Raw genomic sequence first — 6,405 nt, forward strand, 5'->3', positions numbered from 1 at the left:
ACAACATCACAGTGGTCTGGTATAGTTGCCATAACTCAGGCACCGGGGCTGATGGGATCCTGGTCTGAATGCGCCAGATAGCCTTCACAGAGCCAGCATGGCATGCAGCGGCAGGCCAGGCTCAGATAAATCATAATATAAATCATCGCCGCTTACTTAGCTGCCCTCCATTGTTGCTGGAAGCAGAATCTGGTCTGTCGAACATTTTGTGAGTTTTGAGTATTGTGAGTATTTAAAAGCAAAATCAGGGAAAGTGAATACAGAACATACTGAGATCTCCAGTAAGTGACAGTGATAAGAGTGGGAGATGTGAGGAGCAGTGGAAAACATGACAGATGCTTAGGTATTGTACATTTTGTCTTTGGTTAATAGGCTTTATGTATAAAATACTGTATATGTGGGTAAACAGCGCCAAACCTCTTGCCCACTTTACTGATATTTCTTGTCAAAACTGTTGATAATAGTGTAGCTTATTTCCTTTTGTAATTTTACTACGCAACCCATATTAAAAATCAAATCAGAGCCTGAACAGTGACAGTGAGGAGAGTGCAGCTGCTTCACCTCACGTTTACACAGGAAGGGAGTACACGTTTGTAATCCCTCTTTGATTTCTTTCAGCTTTCATTGAGCCATTTGCCAATCATAATCATCCAGAACAATCAGCATTGCAGAGGTCAACAAAAAGTCACTGACTGCAAAACCCTATACATTGTTAGTCTGTCGTCATGTGTCGTCGTAAACTGTGTGTTGCGTACGATGTTGAAAAGATAACAGATGAATTTTTTAAAGGTTTCAATGCTGAAACTAAGAACAGCTTCCAGTTAAAGGCTTTTCTTGTTTCAAAGTGTCTGTAATAAAAGTATGAATAAACATACAGAGCCCGTCAAGGAATTTGATGTTGACATGTATTGGAATGTTGTCCCAGTCACCAACACCAGCACTGGAAGTATGAAGCCTTCTGCTTTTCAAGAACACTCGGAGCATCAGCCAAACCCAGAGGTTGAGAAAGTGAGCAGCTAAGTTGCGTTTGTGTGATAGAACGAGCACATTCACAAGAATAATGTCAACACAGCCGGGTAGCCACCTTTAGAAAAACAGGACAAAGGCAGCATTTCTTACTTCTCAATCAAACACCTGCGCTACTTCCTCTTTTCATCAGCAGCTTGTCTCTCATTGAGAGTATAATCAGGAGGTCAAGAAAATTACAGGGTTGCCTTTTCCTAATAGCTTACATTGGGATACGAAGAGGAGGGATGGTAGATAAAAACAAGAGAGAGGAAGGGGATGATTGCGGAGCTGAGTGACGCTGGCGTCCGGTGGCATGAATACGTTCATCTGGCTTGGCTCTCTCTCTGATTGTGAGGGCAGATGTTGCTGGAGGCCCTCAGGCATAGTCATGATGCAGCAGCAGTTGGTCTGCCATGGCTGTCGCCCAACCAGCTGTCATCAAGTGTCACTCTACATCCACATGCAAGGAATAGGAGTCAAACTGGGTTTGACCAGAAGTGCCAAGTGAGTGTGTCATGCCATGTGTGTCCACCCGTCTGCAGTGTTTCAGGAGGATGTTGAGACAAATGGCTGAACAGAGCAATGGTCAGAATGCAGCTGCTGCACATCAACTACTTCCTCATCACAATTAGAATGACTGCCGGATTCAGGATAGAGGAGGAGGGAAGAGAAACTCAAGTTTTCATTTGGCTCACAAACACTTTGAATGTGCTTCAAGTCTTCCAAGGGAGAGAGAGACAGGAACTGTGACGTATTTTGAAGTAAACTTGTTTCTTTCAGTGGCTGGTTGCTTTATTATGATATGCCAAACTATTAGTGGCTTTGCAGCAAAAGGTTTATACTGTAGCAAAGGGTGTCAGAACAAGATGCACCAATTAGAAGCCTTTTAAAATGCTACTATGTTGATCATGTTAGGTCAGAAATGATCTCTAATACATTCACTAAATGCAAAAGAGTGTCAGAGCCGCCACTGCAAATTCACAGAAGACCCTCTCATATCACATCATATTCATTATTACCAGCAAAATTCATAAACTAAATGGCTCCCTAATAATGAAGAATACTGAAGTAAATATCAGCGTGCTGTGTGTCCTTCAAATTACAGGAGTTCCAACTAAATAGGCATATATACTTTTCAGACACTTATTTTTCCACAGATATTGCTAAATGGAAAAACTACCAGTAGGGTGTCAAGCATTTTGGACATTTGCCCTTTGTCTTAAAGAGAGCCGAAATGAAGTGTCCTTCGAAGAGGTAATTTAATTGGAAGGCAGACGATGGCAGAAGATGATGTGGCTTGCTGATTAAATGAGAGGACCAAAGCGGCACACTGACTGTCTGTGCTTTACTTCACAACACCAGCTCATAATCACAGTGGGTTCTGCTCACACAGTCTGATCACATTTTGACAATATGCAAAGGACAAACGAATAATGTTGGACAGTATGAGAGCCTTCTTGATGCTTCCATGGTAAATATGTCAAGCAATGCAAATAACAATATGCAATGTAAATTGTTCTTCTTATTGTCTAGTATTGCCTTTTTATGTTAACCATTTATTGTCACATGTCGTCGTTGTTTGGACAGCAGTTCATATTGATCCATATCTGTCACAGGTATCACAACAATAAATAATATATAGATAAAATGTTTCAAGTTCATTATAATACTTTATTGTATTTATCATTTACCTTCTCTTTGAATGTCCTGAGAAATCTGTCTCAGAAAGTAAACATTAGAAATGTCTAGGCAGTAAATATATGACAGCAACAACCAGCCAGAAACATTCTAACAGTCTGTACAGCTTTAACTGTACTTCAGTGCCATCTAGTGGCTGAAGACAGTAGTGTAGCACAAACATTTAAGAAAAGTTAGTTGTGATCACAAAGATTACATTCTTCCTATACTGGTATAAGAAAAATCTGACTCTTGACCAGATTTTGTTGAGTTATAGGTATCAGTAAATATTATGGATTTAGAAAGATACATTTTCCGAAGCAAATATATAATTATCTCTGTCCCACCTCTGTCCTCTGCCCTACCTCTGTCCCAATTATTTGCAACATGAGAGCATAAGTCATGTAGTTTATCTCAAATGACTATCATCACTAAAGAATCGTTAACCCTTTGCTCATTCTGTTTCTGAGCATCAAACATTGTATATTATTATTTTCAGGATAAACTAGACCCATATTCTCAACACTTCTGTAAAAAGTGAGCCCGCAAAAAATAAAAACATTCATCATAAAACATCCTTATTGAGTCCAATGAGTCACTTAGCCAGTCATTAATATCTATATTTCAACAAAAGAAAGTGAGTTTCTGCAGCCATGGTCCAGTATTACACATCCAGAGTGAGTGAGTGAGTGAGTGAGTGAGTGAGTGAGTGAGTGAGTGAGTGAGTGAGTGCAGGCTAAAGCAGAATCTGATGAATGGAACCCCCCAAAGGGACCACTGCTTACTACAGTGATCAGCACATGTTGTGCTGAAGTACTTTTTTTAGACGACATCAGAGAAAAAACAAGAAGAACATGATGACGTTTGATGATGAAACAAATTCTGAGCAGGTCAGTGCTGCAGAAGCAGACAGGTAGATTAGGAGGGTGGATCTGTGTTGGGAAATTCTTTAGATGGACTCAGAGACGTCAGGCTTGGTTGAAAGAAAACAGCTTTATTCTTGCAAGGAGTCCAGTCAGTTACAATGATACAGATATCAATTGCATTCTGAGTAGACTGATCTTCGACAGCTACTACATAGATACTTATAGGGAAAATGCTCCTCCTTATACGACAAAGTATGCCCATCGGTACTTTTCCATTCTAGCAGCACTTCTCTATCTTTACGGCTAGACAGGTTAAGTGTCGCCATAACAACAAGGTCGACAGGAAATACCATTCTTGTTGAATGTAAGGAATACATTACATTACATTACGATCATTTGGCAGACGCTTTTATCCAAAGCGACATTACCACCCTTCGCAGAGGGGGGAGCACTTGAGGGTTCGGTGCCTTGCTCAGGGGCACCTCGGCAGGGGCTCGAACCGGCGACCTTCCGGTTCCCAAGCGGAAGCACTAACCACTGAGCCACTGCCTCTCAAAACACAATTGAATCTTGCATTCATGTTCACATTCCTTACAACATAGACAGCACACATGGCAGGCGCCGCTGGGATTTGAACCCAGGATCTCCTGTTTACAAGACAGGCGCTTTAACCAGCTAAGCCACAGCGCCACGAATACCAGCTGGAATGCCAGCGTACCAGAATCCCTCGTTCCTTGAGGAGATACAGCAGGAGATGCAGCATGGCCTTCTTTGTTTATTCGGTATAATAACATTTTTCTGACATCTGTTCCTGCGATAGGAGGGGAAACTCAGGTTAGACTTGCCGAGCTGGTGCGTTCCTACAGACGTCTTTATGTCTCACTGGAGGGTCTTGCCTCCTGAGGTAAAGATAATTTAATCATTTTCATCCTTGCTTGACCCTTTAAGTATTTTTTTCAAATAAAGTTCTATATTTATGTTGTTGTGTTGCTAAATTCGGTTCACGCCTCAACATTATATAGCAGCCATACAGGTAACAAGAGGTGGTGGCAGTATTCTGCCTGTGCAATACAATGATGAGGGTTTATTACAGTATCACTTCAGTCATAGCTTCCCTACAATGGCTTCCCATTGATGTCAGGGCTGAACTTAAGGTCCTACTTTTTATATAATTATAAAAAAATTCCTTACGATGCCAGGAGGCGGGCCTGCTTGTTATGTCAAAGCAAGACCAAATCCTTTGAAAATAGAGCCCTCCCCTACCATGCTTCTTTTCTATCTTGAAAATACTCACTGCAACTGTCAAAGAGGTAGACTCTTGCAAATCTTGAAATGCTGAAAAAAACCCTGCTCAACCCTGCTCATTATCAATAAAATATGACTGACACCTTTGCCTTGTCAGTAACAGTGTTGACAAGTTGATGGTTGATTGGTTATTGATATATATATATATATATATATCTTATTATACATATCTTACATATCTTCTGTTCCTGTATAGCTTGTTGCCCACCTAAGGCCCCTATTGCACACCTGATTGTTTGAGGAGAGGGGATCTATGAATTGCCTCTTCTTCTTCCTTCCATTTCTTCCCATTATAGGAAATTTTTTGTTCTCTTGGAGCGATGTGGGCTGCCTTGGGAAGCGTTTATGTGTGGGCGTGTGAAAGCGTCTTTCTTCAGACAGGCAGGAACTCTCAGGTGACAAATGCATGAATTTGAGTTTTAGCATCTGCTTTGCTGGAACGGTCTGATTCTGGCGATATTTCGGATACGGAAGTATGCAACATGTTGAATGTTAGGTCCTTGTCAAAGGTAACGCACAGTTTCTGCGACGTTGCAGAGCACCAGATGGCACCATCGTCTAAGTTAACTAAAAAGTTCTGCAATTTCAATCCTGCTTCTTTGCATTTTTGTTTTATTGACAAGAAGCAGAATTTGTTTGTCATCTAGCCTTTAATGGCTAGAAGGCAGGACTCCACGTTGGAGATTCCAGAGTGATCGTTGGGATTTATGGAAACATACAATTTGGGTGTCATCTGCATATGAATGAACATCTATGCTGAACTGACAAATTATGTTTCCAAGAGGGAGCATATAAATTGAAAAGGGTAACGGGCCCAATACAGAACCCTGTGTTGTCATCCAGTGCAAATCATTTCACATTGTACATTTTTGTTTTGAACAAAACAAAAAACGAAAGATAGAAAAAGGGAAATATGTAGCAGAGAACCAGGGGGCACCATACAATTACAATACAATTACAGTCTTCAGCTGAAATCTGTTATACTGTATGTGGCTGAACAAACTCAATCCATCCTTTCCAGTAATTAGCAAATAGTCTTCAGTCTTGAGTCTCAAAGCAAATGTTAATTTTTCCAATACAAAAAATGCCATCATCACAATAAAACCTGTCTGCTAATGTAGGTGGTCCTTGATTTAACCATTTTATCGTAATGGCTTTCTTACTGGCAATCAGCATTATTTAAAACATGTACACTTTAGAACAGCCAAGATGCTGTTGTGGCATCCTACCCAGGTACAGAACTTGAAAACAAAAATCAATCAAAATGTTTTAAACCTTTTCCATGCTGTCCCTGATACTGACGTGGCAATAGTACGTCAATAGTTCACTTCTAATCAGTCTTCAAGGTTCTGGCTAGTAAAAAACTTGACTTCAGCAATAGTCTAAGAGAAGTTGAGGAAACCAGTCTTCAGATCCAAGTAAAATGTTTATTTGCAGCAAGGTACAAATGAAACAAGTGAGAGGAAAACCCCGGGGTTGCTCTGACTTGTGTCTCTTTGTCTTCTCCTTATATACTATTCTGGACCTGGGTTTTCCACGCCCCAGGCCC

General features: G+C 40.7%; 1 non-coding gene across 1 annotated transcript; it reads right to left on the reverse strand.

Annotated features, from left to right (window-relative positions):
• Positions 1-4,167: 4,167 nt before the first annotated feature.
• trnat-ugu (transfer RNA threonine (anticodon UGU)) lies at positions 4,168-4,241 on the reverse strand. The gene has a single exon. It is a non-coding gene; the product is annotated as a tRNA-Thr (tRNA).
• Positions 4,242-6,405: the final 2,164 nt, after the last annotated feature.

Source organism: Genypterus blacodes, unplaced genomic scaffold, assembly GCF_046128005.1.
Source record: "Genypterus blacodes isolate CSIRO-AG114 ecotype Tasmania unplaced genomic scaffold, CSIRO-AGI_Gbla_v1 ptg000072l_1, whole genome shotgun sequence".
NCBI lineage: Eukaryota > Metazoa > Chordata > Actinopteri > Ophidiiformes > Ophidiidae > Genypterus > Genypterus blacodes.